Source organism: Triticum aestivum, chromosome 1A (genome assembly GCF_018294505.1).
Source record: "Triticum aestivum cultivar Chinese Spring chromosome 1A, IWGSC CS RefSeq v2.1, whole genome shotgun sequence".
Taxonomy (NCBI): Eukaryota; Viridiplantae; Streptophyta; class Magnoliopsida; order Poales; family Poaceae; genus Triticum; species Triticum aestivum.
The window spans coordinates 503,769,210-503,791,331 of NC_057794.1; positions in this window are offsets into that span (position 1 = coordinate 503,769,210).

Sequence of the window (22,122 nt, forward strand, 5' to 3'; positions counted from 1 at the left end):
CCTTTACTCCATCGGGACTAATTCCGTCTACGGTCTTTTAATTGAAAACACACCTGACTTGCACACACCAGCTTTTACTCGTGTCTGGAATCACCCACGACACTTGTTAAGCAAAACTCTAAGTGGGGAGGCTACAACCTCGCGTAGCATGGGATCAAATTTCTATCGCGCGCTCTAAGGGGTGCCCCCCTCTCGGTCCCAACCGGATACACCCATGCCCCCGGACCAGGTGGCATGCCTACCAGCTACAACCGGTATCTTCCACCATGGCCTCTCTGTACGGTGTGTGCCAAGACAAGGGTGAACAACTTACTGAACCATACCCCACCTACGGTAGGGACCAGTGGCAGTACGAAACAAGTATGGGGGTTACCGGAACAAGACTCAATCTATGGCTGACTCAGGAGGCTTATGAGTTTCCTGCATGACATGTGTAATAAAATTATTTCAACCAACAAATCAACACTCATTATACCTTGCCATGCCATACCGGATATAACCGTCCCGACGGGGACCGGCGACAAGCTCACTCCTACCCAAGGCAGAGGCTTTCCCGGATTCCTTTCCGGCATGCATGCAAGGCATATGAGGATTGATTGCCATCACAAGTATATTCATTCCCAACAGCAAGGAAAATCACTAATATGCATCCATGCAAACGACCATATCACATGAAATAACAAGTTCTCCGAATTAAGGTGGTGTTATAAACGTGTCAACTAACACATCAAAGATATTATGTCAGGGTTCAAGATGCTTGCCTTCAAGTTGTGGAGAAGTGGGGGTGCTCTCCAAAACTTTTGAAAGTTTTCTTCCTCTCTCCAAAATCCTATTTTCAATAAATTTGAATTAACACACAATTTCAAAACAGCACAAAAAAGTTGTTTGAATTTTTTCAAATAAATATGATAAAAAACTAGACAAAAATTTAAAGAGGACAGAAAAAGAATCAATCAAAATCATTTTCTGTTTAAAAGTTATAAGAGTTTTAATCCAGGGACTTTTCTGTAATGAACAGAAACTTTCCAGGGTTCTCTTTATAAAATCAGAAAACGCTTCAGTCCCGAATACGCCAGTTCAGTGGAGAAAGCGTATTTTGCCCGAAGGCGTTTCCAGAAAACGATTCGAAAAGAATAAAAGGCTGACGGGGCGGACCCACCCGTCGGGTTTGAAAACAGAAGCAGAGCTTTGGCGCTAGAGGGCCGCGGCGATCGCCGGCGGCGATCTACGGCGAGGCAGGGGGATCGGAGGTTACCAACGTGCTCATGGCGTCACTCCACGTCGGTTGGTGGTGGTGGTGGTGGTCGGCGAGCACCACGTCGGCGGTGGCTCCTGCTCCGGCGGACGGTGGTTCGGGCGTGGATGGAGCTCGCCGGAGAGTGCTGCGAAGGGCAAATTGAGGAGGGGGTTAGGCCTCTGGTAGCTAGAGGAGGTGATTGACGAAGTCTGGGCGCCGGGGACGGCCTCACCGAAGAGAACGTTGCCGGAGCCCGAGGCAGACGAAGGTGGCCGGAGTCGAGGAAGAAAGGCTCCTCGAGGCTCCTCCAGTGGCTAGGCGGGGTCTGGCGAGGTGGTGGAGTTGTGCGGGGGCAAGAGCAAGCTCAGGGGGCTATATATAGACGGCCCGAGGCGGTTGCCGTGAACGGATAAGTCCGGCGGGCGATTACGGCGGCGCTGTGGGTGGACGGTCGGCTTAGGGGCTTGAGCATCGTCTAGGTGAAGGAGCGGTGCCATCCAAGTGTCCAACTCAGCACGGGAGGGAGGATTACGGCCTGCCCTCGACGGAACGGCCGCACGGCACGCCGGCGGTAGAGAACGCGCTCAGCGCGTGCCAGGCCACGGCGACGGTGCTGCATGCGTGCACTGGCAAGGAGGTGGCCACGCGGAGCTCTCAGAAGGTTTGGGCGGTGCTGAACGGTGTTATGCCGCAGTGTTGCCCCCTGTCGGCCGCTACGGTGGCTCTGCCGCCGCGGGACACGCCGGCGCAGGCGGGCCAGGGCGCCACCGACGCCAGGAAGGCGCCAAGCGCGCGTGCGGGGTGCAGGCCAAGGGGATGGGGTCGTGTGCATCGCGGTAGGGTGCACTGTGGTCGCGTGACCGAAGTCTGACGAAACTGAAACTCTGAACTTTACTGAATTTCAGAAAGTGCAAAGAAACACTGCAGTTCAGGTGTTCGACAGAATGCTTTTGGCATGAAGGGATTTTTTCCTTGAGCTGAAACTTGGTGGAGTGGCCTCTCATTGCACTAGGAGGCTGCCTGAATTTTGGTAGAATTTTTGGAGAAGAGAAAATATGAATTTCACCAAATTTGACAAATCTGGTCCAAACTTGCAGAGGCTGAAACTTGAAAATTTTGAAAATAAGAAAATTGGCTCTTGATGGTTCTAGGTTGTGGGTGCTAAGGACTATCCAGAGGAGTTGGTTTGAGATCAAAACTCAAAGGAAATTAGGTGCTTGCTTTGCAAATCACCTAGGCTTAAAATAATTGACAGAATTGTTTTGGGAAATAGAATAAATGAAATAAAATCCAAAAATGGGTTGGACTTGTTGGAACAGAATGAAAATGAGGTTGACTCACTCAAAATTTTCAAATAACACATTGGGTTTTTGCATAAAGTGATTTAAAAAAAAACATCATATGACATCTCCAAATTTTGGTTGGAACTTTAAGTGAATTTATCAAATGGTTGTAGTTCAAATATGGCCATGTAACCTTTAAAAACCATTTTTTCAAGAAAATAAAGATCAAGCAAATTTATTATGTAATTAGTTCTACTAATAAAAGAAAAGTTTTTCTTGAGAGGTTAAACAAGTCCAAAAACATATTTGAAAAGTTTTCACTTTGGGGGAAAAACTCCATAAATCAAGGGAGGAAAAGGTTCAAAAATAAAAAGGTAGCCTAGAAAATAAAAGTTTTAATTTCCTGGCAAAATTTTAATTAATAAAACAAGGTCAAAATTTTGGGGTGTCACAACACTACCCCCCTTAAGAAAAATCTCGCCCTCAAGATTTGATAAGGGTTGTTTTTTAAAAAAAATATCTTCCTTGTTAGTTGGAACCAAAAAGCTTACTCATAGCACAAACTTTGTGTGGCCGGGGTTGTTTTTGGTATGCTCGAAGTAAAATGCAACCGTTCACCGACGTACTCAAGCATGGTTATAATGAAAAATCGGGGCGCTCAAGCAAACAGCATTTAGTCATGGCGACACACAAATACAGGGCGTGGCCGTACTAAGGCTCGGTACTAATCGAGTAAATTAGTCTACCTCGTTCATATCCAAGTGGGCGTGCCTTGTGGATGTCGAGGCTTCTCTTCGGGTCTCACTTTCGGGATTAGCTGGAGTGGGTTGAGGGGCTGCAGGCTCGGGGTAGCGATGATGACCAACTCGGGGATTGTTGGCCACAACCCCGTTGGAGTGTGCTCCCAAGAGGCGACGAAGCACTTCTGGGGTCATCGAAGCACCTTGGCCGACGGCTGGGGCAGATCTCAGGGACTCGATCGGGTGTCCAAACAGCACGACTGGGTTGTCGGTGTTGGGTTCGTTCTCTTCTCTCGCCGGGGCTCGATGAACCAGCTCTCCACGAGCTGCGATTAGATCAATGGTGATTTGATCGAACAGTTCCTCTAGTGCACCTACATAGCGCACTAGATGCAACAATGCAGGATCTGTCTCGTGATCTCCGTTGGCAACTTGGGGTGGCCTACCATACCCTTCACTTCTGGGGTAGTAGTGGAACGAGCGATAGTTAAATCTGGGCAACAAGTGCCGGAGATGAACTATAGCCTCTCGAGCAGCTACTTGGATGGCTTGAGGCTCAAAGGAAGTTGTCCTTCCGGTGAACCTGTAGGGGCGCTCGGGCGCTAGACCCCTACCGTAGATGTGCACAGTGGCCCAGAATTGACGGCTCTCACCGCTCATGGACCCTTGGTACACAACATATTCCGGGGGCTCTTCTAACGCATAGGCACGACGGGTGAGGTTTGCGAGTATGGTCACAAAGCCTCCAAGGTTGGTTGCTGTGGTCTCATTGTGGACGATGGGTCCTGGCATTTTAGCTCGGTTTGGGTAGAGGCTGTGCTGTGTTGGGTTGAGGCTAGTGTGCCCTTTTATAGAAAAGAGAACGGAGTCTTCCTTCGCACGCTTGTGAGAAAGACTATTCAGGATTCGGTCACTGGTGCATGAGCGACAGTTTGGGTCGATAGGTTGGGCACCGACTGCCAAAAGGTGTCGGGTCACGGTGTGGCTATCTTGCAAGGGAAGCTTGACTGGGGTTTGGCTGAGGTCTGGTGGGTTGGTTTACCTAAGTTTATTGACCTGGCTAAGATAGGATTAGCCAATGGTCAGCCTGGCTCAGATACCAAGTCTATCACGACCGATTTTCCGGGCATTAAATTCCAAAAAAGGGACGTTGTGCTCACCAGCCCCAGGATTACTGTTAGCTGATGAGGCACCAACTTGTTACAGAAATTCCAAGCAAAAGTGCAAAATATATAGTACAAGACCATTGTGGCCTATGAGTACATCAAATGGTTTCTAGTGGTTGAGGGCGGAAGCGGTTTGTGGATCACCATGGTCTATGGGACTCCATTTCCCATAGGAACAGCTGACCAGGTTAACTCCTATCTTCGCGAGGCTGCTATCACCGTTGCTTAGGTCCCGAGGCTGTCATCGCCACGCTCCTCTCCAAGCAAGCAATCTGGCCAAGACAATAGCCAGGGACAAGCCAGTGAGTACTTTGAATGTACTCGCAAACATTAAGAACACAGGTATAATATAATTAATCAACATGTACTGAAATATTCTATGATCACATCGTCAGTCATAAATAAAATCTTGATGCAAGCAGGTTATTTATATGCAACCGTAATATGCAATGACAGAATAGAAATAAAATGCACTGATCGGATGTCTGAAGCGACATCTCGCAAGGATAGTAAAAGTGAGCATGCCTCAGTCGGGCGTCTTAGCGACACCAGTAAGGGGCTTATAAAGTAAATAAAATAACAAGCATGCCACAGTCGGGCGTCTGAGCGACGCCACATAAAGGGCTTATAAGAAAATGAAATAACAACATGCCGCAGTCGGGCGTCTGTGCGACGCCGCATAAAGGGCTTATGAGTAAATGAAGTAACCACATGCCACAGTCGGGCGTCTGAGTGACACCACATAAAGGGCTTGTAAAGATAAATGTAATAACGAACCTGCCACAGTCGGGCGTCTGAGCGACGCCACATAATGGGCTTGTAAAAATAAATGAAATAACGAACCAGCCACAGTCGGGCGTCTGAGTGACGCCACATAAAGGGCTTATAATCATAGTGAATATCCAGGAGGTGGTACCGTCCCAGGGATATTCCTTATTTCAAACAATACAACCGGTTAGTCCATAATGATAACAATCATAACCATCATATATCACATGTCATCATCGATATTCGAGTTTAGTGGTTTCTCCTCCGAAGACCGACACTAAGACCGACACTTGACCCATCCCAGACTGTAATCCTTAACCATGGACACGGCTATTCGAATAGGTTTAATATCTCCGCAGAGAGTGTACTCTTTACCCACGAGTAACAGATTCCTTTAGTCCATCGGGACTAATTCCGTCTACGGTCTTTTAATTGAAAACACACCTGACTTGCACACACCAGCTTTTACTCGTGTCTGGAATCACCCACGACGCTTGTTAAGCAAAACTCTAAGTGGGGAGGCTACAACCTCGCATAGCATGGGATCAAATCTCTATCGCGCGCTCTAAGGGGTGCCCCACTCTCGGTCCCAACCGGATACACCCATGCCCCCGGACCAGGTGGCATGCCTACCAGCTGCAACCGGTATCTTCCACCATGGCCTCTCTGTACGGTGTGTGCCAAGACAAGGGTTAACAACTTACTGAACCATACCCCACCTACAGTAGGGACTAGTGGCAGTACGAAACAAGTATGGGGGTTACCGGAACAAGACTCAATCTATGGCCGACTCAGGAGGCTTATGAGTTTCCTGCATGACATGTGTAATAAAATTATTTCAACCAACAAATCAACACTCATTATACCTTGCCATGCCATACCGGATATAACCGTTCCGACGGGGACCGGCGACAAGCTCACTCCTACCCAAGGCAGAGGCTTTCCCGGATTCCTTTCCGGCATGCATGCAAGGCACATGAGGATGATTACCATCACAAGTATATTCATTCCCAACAGCAAGGAAAATCACTAATATGCATCCATGCAAATGACCATATCACATGAAATAACAAGTTCTCCAAATTAAGGTGGTGTTATAAACGTGTCAACTAACACATCAAAGATATAATGTCAGGGTTCAAGATGCTTGCCTTCAAGGTGTGGAGAGGTGGGGGTGCTCTCCAAAACTTTTGAAAGTTTTCTTCCTCTCTCCAAAATCCTATTTTCAATAAATTTGAATTAACACACAATTTCAAAACAGCACAAAAAACTTGTTTGAAATCCTTTTCAAATAAATATAATAAAAAAAACTGGACAAAAATTTAAAGAGGACAGAAAAAGAATCAATCAAAAATCATTTTCTGTTTAAAAGTTATAAGAGTTTTAATCCAGGGACTTTTCTGTAATGAAACAGAAACTTTCCAGGGTTCTCTTTATAAAATCAGAAAAACGCTTCAGTCCTGAATACGCCAGTTCAGTGGAGAAAGCGTATTTTGCCCGAAGGCATTTCCAGAAAATGATTCGAAAAGAATAAAACGCTGACGGGGCGGACCCACCCATCGGGTTTGAAAACAGAAGCAGAGCTTTGGCGCTAGAGGGTCGCGGCGTTCGCCCGCGGCAATCTACGATGAGGCAGGGGGATCGGAGGTTTCCAATGTGCTCATGGCGTCACTCTGCGTCGGTTGGTGGTGGTGGTGGTGGTCGGCGAGCACCACGTCGGCGGTGGCTCCTGCTCCGGCGGACGGTGGTTCGGGCGTGGATGGAGCTCACCGGAGAGTGCTGCGAAGGGAAAATTGAGGAGGGGGTTAGGCCTCTGGTAGCTAGAGGAGGTGATTGACGGAGTCTAGGCGCCGGGAACGGCCTCACCGAAGAGAACATTGCCGGAGCCCGAGGCGGACGGAGGTGGCCGGAGTCGAGGAAGAAAGGCTCCTCGAGGCTCCTCCAGTGGCTAGGCGGGGTCTGGCGAGGTGGTGGAGTTGTGCGGGGGCAAGAGCAAGCTCGGGGGGGCAATATATAGACGGCCCGAGGCGGTTGCCGTGAACGGATAAGTCCGGCGGGCGATTACGGCGGCGCTGTGGGTGGACGGTCGGCTTAGGGGCTTGAGCATCGTCTAGGTGAAGGAGCGGTGCCATCCAAGTGTCCAACTCAGCACGGGAGGGAGGATTACGGCCTGCCCTCGACAGAACGGCCGCACGGCACGCCGGCGGTAGAGAACGCGCTCTACGCATGCCAGGCCACGGCGACGGTGCTGCATGCGTGCGCTGGCAAGGAGGTGGCCACGCGGGGCTCTCAGAAGGTTTGGGCGGTGCTGAACGGCGTTATGCCGTAGTGTTGCCCCCTGTCGGCCGCTACGGTGGCTCTGCCGCCGCGGGACACGCCGGCGCAGACGGGCCAGGGCGCCACCGATACCAGGAAGGCGCCAAGCGCGCGTGCGGGGTGCTGGCCAAGGGGATGGGGCCGTGTGCATCGCGCCAGGGTGCACTGTGGTCGCGTGACCGAAGTCTGATGAAACTGAAACTCTGAACTTTACTGAATTTCTGAAAGTGCAAAGAAACAGTGCAGTTCAGGTGTTCGACAGAATGCTTTTGGCATGAAGGGATTTTTTCCTTGAGCTGAAACTTGGTGGAGTGGCCTCTCATTGCACCAGGAGGCTGCCTGAATTTTGGTAGAATTTTTGGAGAAGAGAAAATATGAATTTCACCAAATTTGACAAATCTGGTCCAAACTTGCAGAGGCTGAAACTTGAAAATTTTGAAAAGAAGAAAAGTGGCTCTTGATGGTTCTAGGTTGTGGGTGCTAAGGACTATCCAGAGGAGTTGGTTTGAGATCAAAACTCAAAGGAAATTAGGTGCTTGCTTTGCAAATCACCTAGGCTTAAAATAATTGACAAAATTGTTTTGGGAAATAGAATAAATGAAATAAAATCCAAAAATGGGTTGGACTTGTTGGAACAGAATGAAAATGAGGTTGATTCACTCAAAATTTTCAAATAACACATTGGGTTTTTGCATAAAGTGATTTTAAAAAAAAACATCACATGACATCTCCAAATTTTGGTTGGAACTTTAAGTGAATTTATCAAATGGTTGTAGTTCAAATATGGCCATGTAACCTTTAAAATCCATTTTTTCAAGAAAATAAAGATCAAGAAAATTTATTATGTAATTAGTTCTACTAATAAAAGAAAAGTTTTTCTTGAGAGGTTAAACAAGTCCAAAAACATATTTGAAAAGTTTTCACTTTGGGGGGAAAACTCCATAAATCAAGGGAGGGAAAGGTTCAAAAATAAAAAGGTAGCCTAGAAAATAGAAGTTTTAATTTCCTGGCAAAATTTTAATTAATAAAACCAGGTCAAAAATTTGGGGTGTCACATAAGGATGGCACAAACTTAGCAAGGAAGCGCAGAATGTAATGGATAACATGGAATGCTAAGATGTGCATTGCACGACATGGTAATATAGAAACTGCCATATATATACCATTGGTCATACACACCGTACATAGTTTTGTACAAGCCCATGCTAGAGTACAACTACGGTGAAAGACATTACATCTCATCAGAGGCATTCCAAGCTCCTATACATTATTTTTCTACACCTCCGGAGCGTGATACACACCAAGTCGTGGAGAATACAACTACTACAATACTAGTGAAACTACTACTAGCTCAGACGGCTTCGTAGTAATCCTCATAGAAGTCGCCGCCAAAGCCTGGAAGTGGAACATGATCATCTAGGAACAGACGGTCCTGCGGAGCCTGCGGACCATAGGGACTCGGATGTGGCCTTGGTCCCACAGGTGGTGGCAGACGGGGACCACGAGGAGGGGTGATGCCTCCTACATCGCGCCACTCCATACAATCTGGCAATCCAGACCGTACAAGGTACAGATCCCTCGGATCCATGTATCCTGCTTGTACCGCAGGTGCAAACCGAGTCAAAGTGGCCAAGTGATCAGCACGAGAGTTGAAAAGCTCCATACGCGAGGCCTGATTTTCGCGGTCCTTATCCTCGAGCATCTCGGCAGTGGTGCGGAGTAGTGACTCCTCATGTGTAGAGTCAGCATAGATAGCCTGGAGATACCCTTGCGCTCCCAGGAGTGAAGCTGGCATATAACGGAAGTCGGTGTTCCGAAGCAGGCCAGTCCGGACTCGCATGATGGTTATCGTGGAATAGGCAGCATCCTGCACAGCCATCTCAACAGTAACCCCAAGTCCATAGGAACAGTGGAGGGGCTCAGTAGATCCAGGATAAGAAGGAAATGTCCTAAGGGTGCAGAAATACTGGCTTTCATTAAAGTCTCGGAATTGCTCTTCGACAGTGTATTCGGGATACCAACGGTAACCCGTCTCGATCATTACCCAGACTAACATAACAGTATGACCGGGCACATCGAGGCACCAGGTCAGGCGAACCACTTGGTTTTGAGCATGAGTGGCCATCTGAAAGTACAACCACAATGCAAAGACATTAGAATTTCTAGGGAAAATTGGACAGCATAACAGTTGTAAATGCTCATAAAAAGATTTGAGACATCCACAACAGTTTGCAATACCACTCAACAACATCATCTCAAGGTTCTGATTCAACTGGCAACGTACTAAAAGTAGTAGAAACTGTACTGAGGCTTGTAACAACAACCCTATAAGCTACTACGGATTAGTAACACGTGAACCTGGTAGAAGAAAAGAGCCTAGTCCTTAACCCATGTTGAATGAGAAGAGAATGACTCAGATCAGAGGTCATAAGGTAAAGCAGTAAAAGAGCCTTACGTTCACTTCCACAATCAATTCCCCTACATATAACTAAATCATTTCTAGACTCGACATCGACCAGTTTGGCTCAACGAACCTACAGGCAGTCCAGCTCTGATGCCAACGCAGTTAGGACCCCGATTCCAGCTCACATCGATCTAGCCGGTAACACCTCATATCACATTGCGGCCTCACGCACGGTATCCCCACGGGTGTCACCTTACCATGGCCCGGGACCGTTTGCGCCTTTTGGCTCACGTATATGATAGTGTCACTAGCATCCATATGACAGAGAACCCGGGCAAACATGGCTAGTCGAGAACCCAAAGCGACATAGACCTATGGAGACACGCATACATGAATCACATCGAGCATGTCGGTCATCAGCGAGTGAATCCGGGCTGTCGCACTGGGCTTACAGGACACCGGGGAACCCGGGCTGTAGCAGGCTAGGCAGGACTCCAGATGTCACCGTGTGACATTTCCTCGAAGGGACAGACATAGGAACAAAGTGAAACACATGCCGGCCAGTCAAGTGTCCCGAGCAGTAGTGCTGGGCTAGCAGGACTCCGGTGAACCGGGCTGTAGCGGACTACTGTGGCTCGAGGAACACTAGACTACATTTCCCCATAAGAAAGGCTGCCAAGGATAAACAACTAGATTGTCGGATCCCACACATACCAAGCATTTCAATCATACACACAATATGCTCGATATGTGCAAATACAACATGGCATCACAACAAAACTCTACAACTCAAGTGCTTTATTTAAAGGCTGCAAAGAGCCATACATAACATGTTCGTACAGGTAGGGGTCACATGACCCGACACTCAAGTCATACAAGCATACAAGCACATGCGGAAGCAAATAGTCTGAGTACAGACACTAGAAAGAAAGAAGGCATCTCGAAGCCTGTCTATCTACATAGGGCCCTCCATGGCCAGGATCACCACCTGGGTGGAAAGTCACTCATCGATGTCGAGATCTACATAAAACCCATCGGAGGGGGTGGTGTTGTCGTCTGAAAATAGTAATTAAGCAAACATGAGTACAAAGGTACTCAACAAGTCTTACATCAGAACCTACTATACATGCTCATTCTCAAGAGGGTGGTGGAGTTATTGCAGCAAGCCAGCTTTGACTCTTGGCTAAGCTATCCTACGAGACTCCACTAGTAAAATAGTTTTCGCACACGAGTCCACTAATCACCAACACAATACTCCACCGGGGATCCTCCCTTGTCATCCTACGAGAGGGCCATCCTCGGTACTCACACTTATCTTGAGTCTTTTAGTAGTATCCATTAACTTGTCTATGAACTGTATAGGCAACCAAGTAGTCCTTTACCGCGGACGTGGCTATTCGAATAGTTTTATACCCTATACGGGTGTACTTCGTCACACATGTTTCCACCACTTAGCGTCTGCACACGACATGTGCTCGGCAGACTTCAAGTGAAAGCCGACGTGGGTGTAGACCACGACCTGACTAACTGCACAAGTCTCTAGTCCAGGTTTATCGCCTATTCAGGTTCCATCCGCAAGGAAATCTAGCCGGGGTGTCCTCAACGGCCCCAAACGATGTGTACAGGGTCCCGAGACGCCAAACGGGTGCCCGACATACCCGGCCATAGTGTATCTACCGCATCATAGCCCACCCCTAGGGTCAGCGCTACGCACGGCCGCCAACACATAACCTACAAACACCAGAAACTAGTTGCAACTCCTGGACAGAGGGCGAGAGGGGTCAGTAAGTCGAGCGGGGTCATATATCAGGGCCCAATGTGTGGTAGTAGCTGAATCTTAAATCACGCATACAGATCTTAGTTCTTATGGACGTCCTCAATGAAACAACCCACCATGTACTCCTACATGGCCTCTCATCGATACCTTTACCAAATCATGTTCAACACATCCCTCACATTACCGACATAATCCTTTCACTCTAGCCCATCACCCAAATGAACCAGACCTGACACAACTCTAAGCATAGCAGGCATAGCAAGGTAGGAAACACATACATGGCTCAATCAACTCCTACACATGCTAGTGGGTTTCATCTAATTACTGTGGCAATGACAGGTCATGCAGAGGATAAGGGTTCAACTACCATAGCACACAGCAGTTTGAAACGTTGTTGTCTTAATGCAGTAAATGAGAGCAGAGGCGAGAACATGGGATTGTATCGATATGATCAATGGGGCTGCTTGCCTGATGGAGTGGTAGTAGGGTACTGTCCTTTAGTTGGATACTCGGAGATATCCTCGGAGGCAGAACCTACCACGAAGGACACACAGAACATAATCAACACATGACAATATGCAGCAATATGATGCATGCTATGACATGGCAAAATGATGTGTCCTGCCTAATGCAATGTGAAACAAGTTGAAATGGGTCCATTTGAACCAAAGATTCAAATGGAAGTTAAAGTTCTTATGCATAATAAGTGTGTTAGCTTGTTTCACCTAAACATCAAGGTTAAAGTGGTTTGTCATGCATGAAACCATTACAGATGGATAGTTTGAATTTTTATGATCATTTTTCATATATAATTTGTTTGATTTGGAGCTATGGTTGATTTTCTATGATTTTTAGAAGTTTTGGCTATTTTCTGGAATTTCCTATATAAAAATAAATCCAGAAAAAGAATAATTGCATCAGCACTGTGTCACTTTGACATCAGCGAGTCAAAGGCGCCAGGGCCTGTCAAACCTGACTGGTGGGCCCTGTCTGTTAGTGTCTCAGCTAACTAACAGGATTAAGTTAACACTAACTAACTGTCAGTGGGGCCTGGGCCCACATGTCACTGACCTAATCTAATTATAATTAGTTAGCATTAATCCTAAACTAATTAATAGGCCGGCCCCACCTGTCATAGGCTCAGGGGGGAAGTCAACCTCGGCCCACACGTCAGTCCACGGGTCAAAACATGGTCAACTCGCCGGCGGCTTGACGCCGGCGACGACAGACGCGGCGGAGGGGCTCGGGTTTTGCCCACAGTCGACCAAATCGACTGTGGTTTGGTCCTACGCATAGCTGGGGGCAAGCCATGGCGTTTGGTGGTGGAAGTGGAGCTCGGGGAGACCGGAAACGACGCCGGTGACGACATTGGCGGTCGCCGGAGTTCGAGCAAGGATAAACCCGAAGCTACGGGGCACAGCGAGGCGCGGGGAGTGGTGCGTTAGGCTCCTGGAAAAATGGTGAGTGTGGTGATGCACTTGAAATCGAGCTTAGGCGCCTGTGGCCACGGTGGCGACATGGCCGGCGGATCCGAGCTTTGGGGCTCAACGGAGCCCGCAGTTAGAGGGATAAAACGGCAAGGAAAGAGAGGGGAACGGAGAAGGAGCTCACGAGGAGTGTACTGGTGGCCTCGGCGAGCTCGGGGAGGCATCAGGGGCGGCGTACGGTCGCCGGCGATCTCGGTGGACCAAGGTGGAAGAAGACGGCGCTAGTGCCGTTGCAGTGCGTTCGAGGCGTCGTGGCTCGCCCGTGAGGAAGAGGAAGACGTCGGCGGTGCTCGGGGACACATGAAGAGATGAGAGAGGGTCGATGGCCGCAGTGGACGGCGACGGTGGCGACGAGCTCCTCTCGGGAGGGGATGGGAGAGAGCCAGAGGAGGGAGAGGGGCACAGGAAGAGTGGGTAAAGTGAGAGGGGGACGAGGGAGAGTGCGTGGCACTCGTAGACGGCGTCCTGGGTGTCAGCAGAAGCAGGAGGTGGCCGGCATGTGGCTGCGGGCGCCGGCCACGCGCCTCTTGTCCTCCTGGCGAGAGGAGGGGGATGACTTGCGGTAGCCAGTGGGCTGGGCCAAGCTGGGCCAGGCCAGGGCGACAGGTAAGCTCTAACTCTCTCTTTTCTGTTTTGCTTTTATTTATTTCCTGCTATGTGTATTGAAATAGAATAAATACTATTTCATTTCCAAAAACTCTGTAAATATTCAGAGGCACATTTGGGAATATTCTCAATTGCCTAAAAATGCTTCCAAGATTATTTGAGCACTTTAAAATATTTATAGCATTTAAAATGCCCAAATTCAAATACTTATGGCTTGTTCAAAAATCCAGAATGTCTCCATAAATTGCAAGACCATTTTTGGCAGAGGTTTTTGTCAAGACCAAAAATGGTGGGCTTTTATGTAGGGCATTTTGGGTTCATTGAAATTCCAATTGTTGGAAATTAGCATTTCAGGGGGGGTGTTGGGGTTGATTAGGCCCCATTTCAAGTTTAAAAGAAATTTAAACATGATGCACATGTTCATCCAATCCTAATGCATGACTAAAAGCAGGGATGTGACATCCTCTGTCCGGTTCTTTCATTCACCGGACAGTGTATCAGGGGCTACTATCCATACTATGAGACTCTTCGAAACCGTATCAAACATACCTCAAAACCTCTTATAAGGTCGATACAGGCTTCATTCAGTCCATTTTCAACGGACTGAATCTTCTCAATCACCGCACCCATAAGAGCACGGTGTTCATCAATGATGGAGGCGCTCTTCAGCGCCGCCAATAAAGCATCTGGCGCCTCTGGTTGGACAGAGGTGGCCGATGGAACAGGGACGCCCTCTCCAGCCGAGGAAGGCCGCCTGCTTGAATCCGGAGCCGTATTGGTCTCCGAAACTGTGTCCGACTGGGGGCCGAAATCGAGATGGTCCCCGCCATTGACTCATGTGGGGATCTTCTCCCCCATGTCTCTGGCCCCTAAAGTTTGACCTCCAGGCACCGCCTTCATGATTTTCTCCGCCCCTCCTTGGACGGAGTCCCTCTGGGACGAAACCTTGGTGTTGATCACATGTTCGGGGGGAGGGGCCTTCGGAGGCGTCCCACTCTCCATAGCATCCAAGCCTAGCAAATCCTCGGACGAGGATTGTTCGGAGCGGGACCCCGTCGGACTATAAAAAATATGGCTCAGGTTAAAATACTATGCCATGATGGGTCTGGATGCATGAACGTGTTCGGATTTTATATACTTATGAGTTCACTAGGTGTTGGGCCCTAGGATCCCAGGCCGGGCTGCTATCGGCGACGACAGTGGACTCTTTTGGAAGAAGAGTTTTTCCCCTTTTAGGTGACTCACCTCCAAGTGTACGGAGGCCGTTGTCTTCTTTCTTCCCCCTGCTGGGGATTCATCTTCCTCCTCGTCCTCTTCGGAGGCGGGTCGGGCACGGTGATGAAGGCCGCCCCGGGTCTTTTTGGCCTCCTTTTCGGTCTTCTTCTCTGGCACCTTGTAAGGCACCGGGTCCAACATCTTCGTCAGAAGTGGGCCGGCCGGTTATTCGAGCAGCGGGGCCGGACATTGGATCCGCCCCGCCTTCTTCATCCAGCCCTAGGAGAGTTGTGTAAAACACATTAAGCATTTCCCTTGAGTTATGCGAATAAAATGTATGGTAACTTGCCGAGCTTGTAGAGCGGGACAGTTGGTACCCGTGGTCCTCGGTCGAGTCCGGCCATGATTTGTCGAGCTTAAAAAGCACCTTCCAGATGTCTTCGTGCGAGGAGCCAAAGAGCTCTCGCAGGGTCTGGTTCTTGGCCGAATCGAATTCCCATAGATTGCAAGTCTGGTGTTGACAAGGTAGGATCCGACGGACTAACATCACCTGGACTACATTGACAAGTTCGATATTCTTGTCTTCCATATCCTTGATGCGTGTCTGGAGCGCCAACAGTTCGTCGGATGAAGAACAGTCCAGGCCCTTCTTGAGCAAGGACGTGAGCCATAGAGGGACTCCGGATCGGAACTCAGGAGCAGCGACCCACTTCACGCCGCGCGACTCAGTAATGTAAAACCACTCCTGTTGCCACTCCCTGACGGAATCATTGAAGGTACCTGTTGGCCACGTGACATTGGGCATTTTCCTCACCATAGCACCCCCACACTCAGCATGCTCACCGCCCACTACCTTGGGCTTCACATTAAAGATCTTCAGCCATAAGCCGAAGTGTGGCGGAATGTGGAGAAAAGCCTCGCACATGACAATGAATGTCAAGATGTTGACGAAGAAATTCGGGGATAGATCATGAAAATCGATCCCGTAATAATACATGATGCCGTGAACAAATGGGTGGAGGGGAAACCCTAGCCCGCGGATAAAATGAGGGAGGAATACGACCCTTTCGTGGGGTTCTGGGGTAGTGACGATCTGTCCCACCGTCGGGAGACGGTGGCCGATTTTCTGGGCTAGATACCTAGCCTCCCGAAGTTTCTTGATGTCCTCTTTTGGACAGTAGAGGCCATCCACTTGCCTCCCGCTCTGGACATATTTGGAGTGGTTCTTCGGAGAAAATGCGAGCTTGGGCGCTGGAGCTCGAGTGCGCAAGAATGGATGGGCAGGAGAGAAGAAGGCGTGGGTAAACAGGTGGAACCCTTACCCCTTTTATAAGGTTGGAAGAAACTATGCGCCTCCCCACATGCCTGGTAAATTCGCTTATTCCCCAAGCGCTGTGATTAATGGTGCAGTTGGGTTACCCACACCCGTATTGATTAGAATCCCGTCATAAGGGGACACGATCTCTACTTCGAGAAGACGTGCCAACAAAACTGCCTCGCAATATGTGTAGTAGTTGGTTGAGAAAAACGGTTCGAATAATAACCGGGCACATGGCGTGATGTCACATTATGCAGATTAGATTTGTGGAAATATTATACTCTCTACGGTGGTATGTGGAATTTGTTTCGCAGAGCCAGACACTATCCTTGTGTTCAAAATCTTCTATGGAGTATTCGGAGGAGGAACCTGCCTTGCAATGCCGAATACAATCTGCACGCCAGACTCGTCGTCATCACTACAAGAAATATGTCAACTTGTGACACTCACTATTGGCCGCTGAAAGGTCATTATTTTTCATTTGCGACCTTTTTTGACCAAAAACAGAAGGTCAAAAGCTGGCGGTCGTGAACTGAAATTAACGACCTTCTGTAAAAGGTTGTTGGTTCTTCGACCAAATTTTTGGTCACTAGCAACCTCCTCCGGCCACGTAGGCATCCAGCGTGGCAAGCTGATGTGGCACAAGAATTAGCCCGGTCCGATTCGGCGTTTTACATGGGCCGAGCCCAACAATTCGGCCTTTTTAATGTATTTTTCCTGTCATATTTTACTAGCTACATGGGCTTGGCCCAATATTTTAGCATTTTTATTTCATGGGGCATGGCCTTTTCTAGAATTATTTCGTTATTGGGCCTAAGACCTTCACCTTTTCTTGGCCTTCACCTTTTGACAATTAATTTTTTTAGTAATTTTGTTCAATTTTTCCTGAATTGTTTGATTTGTGGCCTTTTAGGGCCCAAATAGTATTTGTTTCATTTCCGACGTATCAACAATAAAGTATCAGCAATAAATAATCAATATTTCGATCAGCAGAGCCCCAATCACACAAATTTTCACAAATGACAACCAAAATGAGTACATTATATATATTACAGTCATGCCATAGTCCACATCATCCAGGAATTTAGAACAGCTACAAAAGTGTGCTGCTATGAAGCATAGAACAACCATTCAGGAAACGATCATTATCCTGCAATATCCTCCCACAAATACAACAGCTACAAAGATGAAGTGTTCCCTTTTTCCAGCTACAGCCTAGAGCTCCTGCAAAAGACAGTAAATGATCATTATCCTGCAATATCCTCCAACATACAACAGCTAGGAAAAGAATTGAACAGAATAATAAACAAAAACACAAGCAGCTAGGAGTGGATCCTGAAGCATGAGGGCATAGATAACAGTAGCAACCATGACTAAATATTAGCAAATATTATATTGGTGGAAAAATTAAATACCAGCAAGCTCTAAGAAGACTCCAAGAACTTGATGGCTCACAATAGAATCATGTTTTTGACAGCAAATACTACTAGAATTAAGGCACAAAACATATTCTAAGCAGTGGCAATATCATGGCAGTAACAATTAACAGTAGCATCTAGCAGAACATCAATCAAACACAACAAAGTTGGCTACTGATGTTCACCAAATTTAAAATTTTGTTTGTCTAGTTAACAAAAGTACAAAACCATACTTAGGAACTCGAAGCAAGAAAAGGCACATGTTGCCTAGGAGCTACCACAAATGATACTGATCAAGGACAAAAACAAGTTGGTATGATATCATTCATTCATTCTCATCACAATCATACATTGAATTCATTAAAGGTTATAGATTAATTTATTGACATAGCATTGGAAAATCACAAGAATGGTATATGAACCAAAGTGTCTAGATAACACATGGAGGTCACCATCACATAGCAAAGGAAGAGTGGGACAGACCAAGGACTTACCCTCTGGACAGATCAAAGACTTCGTGCTTCCTCTTCCTTGGTGGACAAATCAAAGACTTCACTTCCTCTTCCTCGTGCACCAACAGGAAGACCATCTCAAAAACCTTGGTGCCAACAACCTGCAAAACAACACAACCATCCACACATTAAGTACTGACTTCTGATAACTCGGTCCCTTGACATAACTCACATAAGGCAATAAGAAACTATACTCATGTATGAACAAAAATAGAAAGAACCAAAACCAGCCCAGCCCAGCACAAGAAACTAAACTCTAGATTCTACTCAATTCCTCATCATTTCTAATATGTGACACCATGACATGTATGCAATAACGGGATAATTATATCCAACTTCTAGCCTAATGCCTACGGAACAAGCAAAAGCATCGAGTCGAAGCAACCTGAACCAGCCCGAGCACATATTACTGAACTTGGAGCATGGAAATGGCTTATCCAATTCAAGCAGCCATCAAACAGCCAGAGCACATATAATTTTGGTTCATCATCAAATCATCCTGTGGCTATACAACATACTGACATCAATCACGGATATCTATTCCAGATTGAATCTTAACATAAGTTTTGTTAGGCTATTTGTAGCTTGCCAAAACGTCATATATTTTGGAGCAGAGGTAGTAGTTGCAACTTGCAGCCCGACTAGCAATTACAGAGTGCACACACATAAGAATACAAGATTTGCCTTTGGAAAATGACAGCCATCAGGTAGGCTAAACGCCGCGGCAACATGACACAATGCACCAAGCTACAGTCACTTTTAAGCTATACAGCCAGCAATCATGGCACATAAATTATACAAGAAAGCATCATAATCCTGTGTTTGTCAGGTAACAACAAACTAGAGCAATGAAGCAGAAGGAAAAAGCATAATATTAGGCCGTGTCAGGTAACAACAATCTGAAGCAAGGTAGCAGAATTTGACATGGAAAGTTGCCAAAAGATTAAAGAACAACAGTAACATGGTTATGATCAACTAAGACTACTCCTAGAACAGTAACAGGGAAGTTAAGCTTGAGGAATTAATAAAGGAAAAAAGAAAAGAGCATCCTTGGTTGTAAGGTAATGATAAAAGAGGTATACTAGAAGAGAGCATAATCCTGTGTTGTATAAGGTCAACAGAAATTGGCACATTTCCTGCATCCGGTCAGGCCACTGTGATCCCGCGACGGGGCCGCTTGCTACGATGGGAGTTTGGCTACGGATCTACACTAGCAGAGCAGAGCAGCGATGGAAACAAGGTAACAGAGATGGGGGTGAGCAAGGGAAGGACCTTCTGTGGTGCATCGTCATGGTCGGGGTGGACGACGCCGTCGTTGTCGAGCTCGAGGTCGGACTCGACGATCTCCTCGTCTAGCTCGTCAGGCTCGATTGTGGGGTCGCGCATGTCCTGGTCGTCCTCCTCCTCCTCCTCGTCGTTGTCGATGTCGTCCATGGACCTCGCCTGTCGGTGCAAATCCAACCCAAAAAAGTGCATCAGACAAGCAAGTAATTTGAAGATCGGTGCCGGGGGAGGAGAAGGGACGTCGGATCAGCACCTTGGGCGCGGGCTTGGGCTTGGCAGATGCGGCGGCGGCGGGGGGGAGGGTGGCGTCGAGGGAGGCGGCTAGAGTCGAGCGGGAGGCGGATCGCGACGGATATGGGGAGCATCTGCCTCGATCTGGATCGAGGAGAGGGAGGCCGCGCGCTGGATCTTGCCGGAGGGGAGGGAGGGAGGAGCAGAGCATGGGGATCTTGGATCACGTTGGATCTTGCCGGAGGGGAGGGAGGGACGGAGGAGAGCGAGGGGAGGGGTGGGTGGCGGCGCGGGGAGGGAAGATGGGAGGGATCGGGGAGCGCTAGGGTTCACGGGGGACGAGGGAGGCGTGCGGGTTGTGGCCTGTGGGTTGTTGGGCTAGGTGGGGTGAGAAGGTGACGAGGGAGTGCTGCCTTTGGATCCGGGTGGATCGGACGGTGCTCGATCCATGATCCGCGTGACATGCCTCTGAACCAATCAAAATAGAGTACATGTGTGCGACGTCCATGACCATCTAAGTAGGTCGTAAGCGGTTGAAAATAAAGTGCATATGTCTTTGGCTAAGAGAACCGACTCTTTTGGCGCCGTCTTTCGGCGATTCCCCACCGCCGGTGACTTCTTGGTCGTCGGCGATGAGGAGGGTCGTCGGATCCCGCGTGTGTGGATCATTTTAGCTTTAGATGGCAATCGGGGGCGAGGGCGGGGCGGCAATACTGAATAAAGAAGCTCTGGATTTTTATCCGGCAAGGCTGCCACCAAGGACCTCGACACGTAGAAGAGCAGGGAATCGATGAGGTGGTCGCGAGCGAGGAGTTCGTCGTCGTCACCTTCCCAGTGACCGAAGACTCGTAGTCATACCCATCGTTTTGACAGCATTTTGAAAGAAATTCAGAAAAGACTTTCACAATGTGGCATTATATCTGACCTAGTTTACACGAAAAATAATAAACATTGACTACAGTAAATGTCTTAAAAACTGTTCTCGGAACCGAGTTATCATGTATGAAGATCAATGGCTTTTAAGCCAAGTGTTCTCGGAACCGAGTTATCATATATGAAGATGCATAGTTTGTTCAAATGATCTCATATTGTGCACAAGGGTGCATATTGGAATGGCAAACAATGTTGCCTAAGGAAATTTTCATTTTCTCTGGACGAAAAAATCATTTTCCATTTTCCGAGTGCCCAAAATGAGTTTTTTTGTGAAGGACCTACCAAATAATTGTTGCAAAATTGGACCAAACCCATTTTCTAAAATACTAGGCCATATTTAATGCACAATTGACCAAACGGTTGGGTGTAAAAAGTTTTGATTCACCTCTCGTGAAAAAGACAAATTTCCGCCGATTCAGCTGGAAGTGGGTTAAATTTGAACTGCGTCTGCCTCATAGTTTGCTATTTATTTTTTCCAAAAATCATTTGTAGGTATTAAAGTAGCTATTTAACTAGAGAAACACCAAAAAAATCCAAGATTCAACCACTAGCTAGGAACGGTCACTCCCGCCGTTTTGACCGCATTTTGAAACGGGCATAAAAAATTCAAAAAAAAATAAAATTTGGAAAACATTCGCATTGTGCCATTATATGTGATCAAGTTACTAGGAAAAATAATATACTTGTAATACGGCAATTCTTTTAAAAAATGTTCTCAGAAATGAGCTATCATGTGTGAAGATTCATGGCTTTCAAGTCAAATGATCAATCTTATGGCCACATTCATGGCATAGTTTGTTCAAATGATTTCATATTGTGCACAAGGGTGCATCTTGGAATGGCAAACAATGTTGCCTAAGGGAGTTTTCATTTTCTTTGCATGGAAAATTCATTTCCCATTTTTCGAGTGCCCGAAATGAGGTTTTTCTGTGAAGGAACTACCAAATAAATGTTGTAAAAATGGACCAAATCATTTTTCTAAAATACTAGGTCATGTTTAATTGACAATTAACACAATGGTTGGGTGTCAAAAGCCTTGATCCACCTCTGGTGAAAAAGACAAATTTCCGCCGATTTAGTAGAAAGCGAGTGAAATTTGAACTGTTGTTGCCTCGTAGTTTGCTCTTTATTTTTTCCAAAAATCATTTCTAGGTACATAACTATCTATTTAACCAGAGAAACATAAAAAAATCCAAGATTCAACCACTAGCTAGGCACTACTAGGAAAAGGGCTAAAGATGGAATTGACACTAATGGCGCACCAGAGAAGTGGTGCGCCACTACTATATACTAATGGCACACCATGTGGGGATGCGCCATTAGTGTGGAAGACACTAATGGCGCACCAGGCACACGGTGCGCCACTAGTAACAATTTTTTTTTTCATTTTTTCAAACATACTAATGGCGCATCCGGGCAGAGTGCGC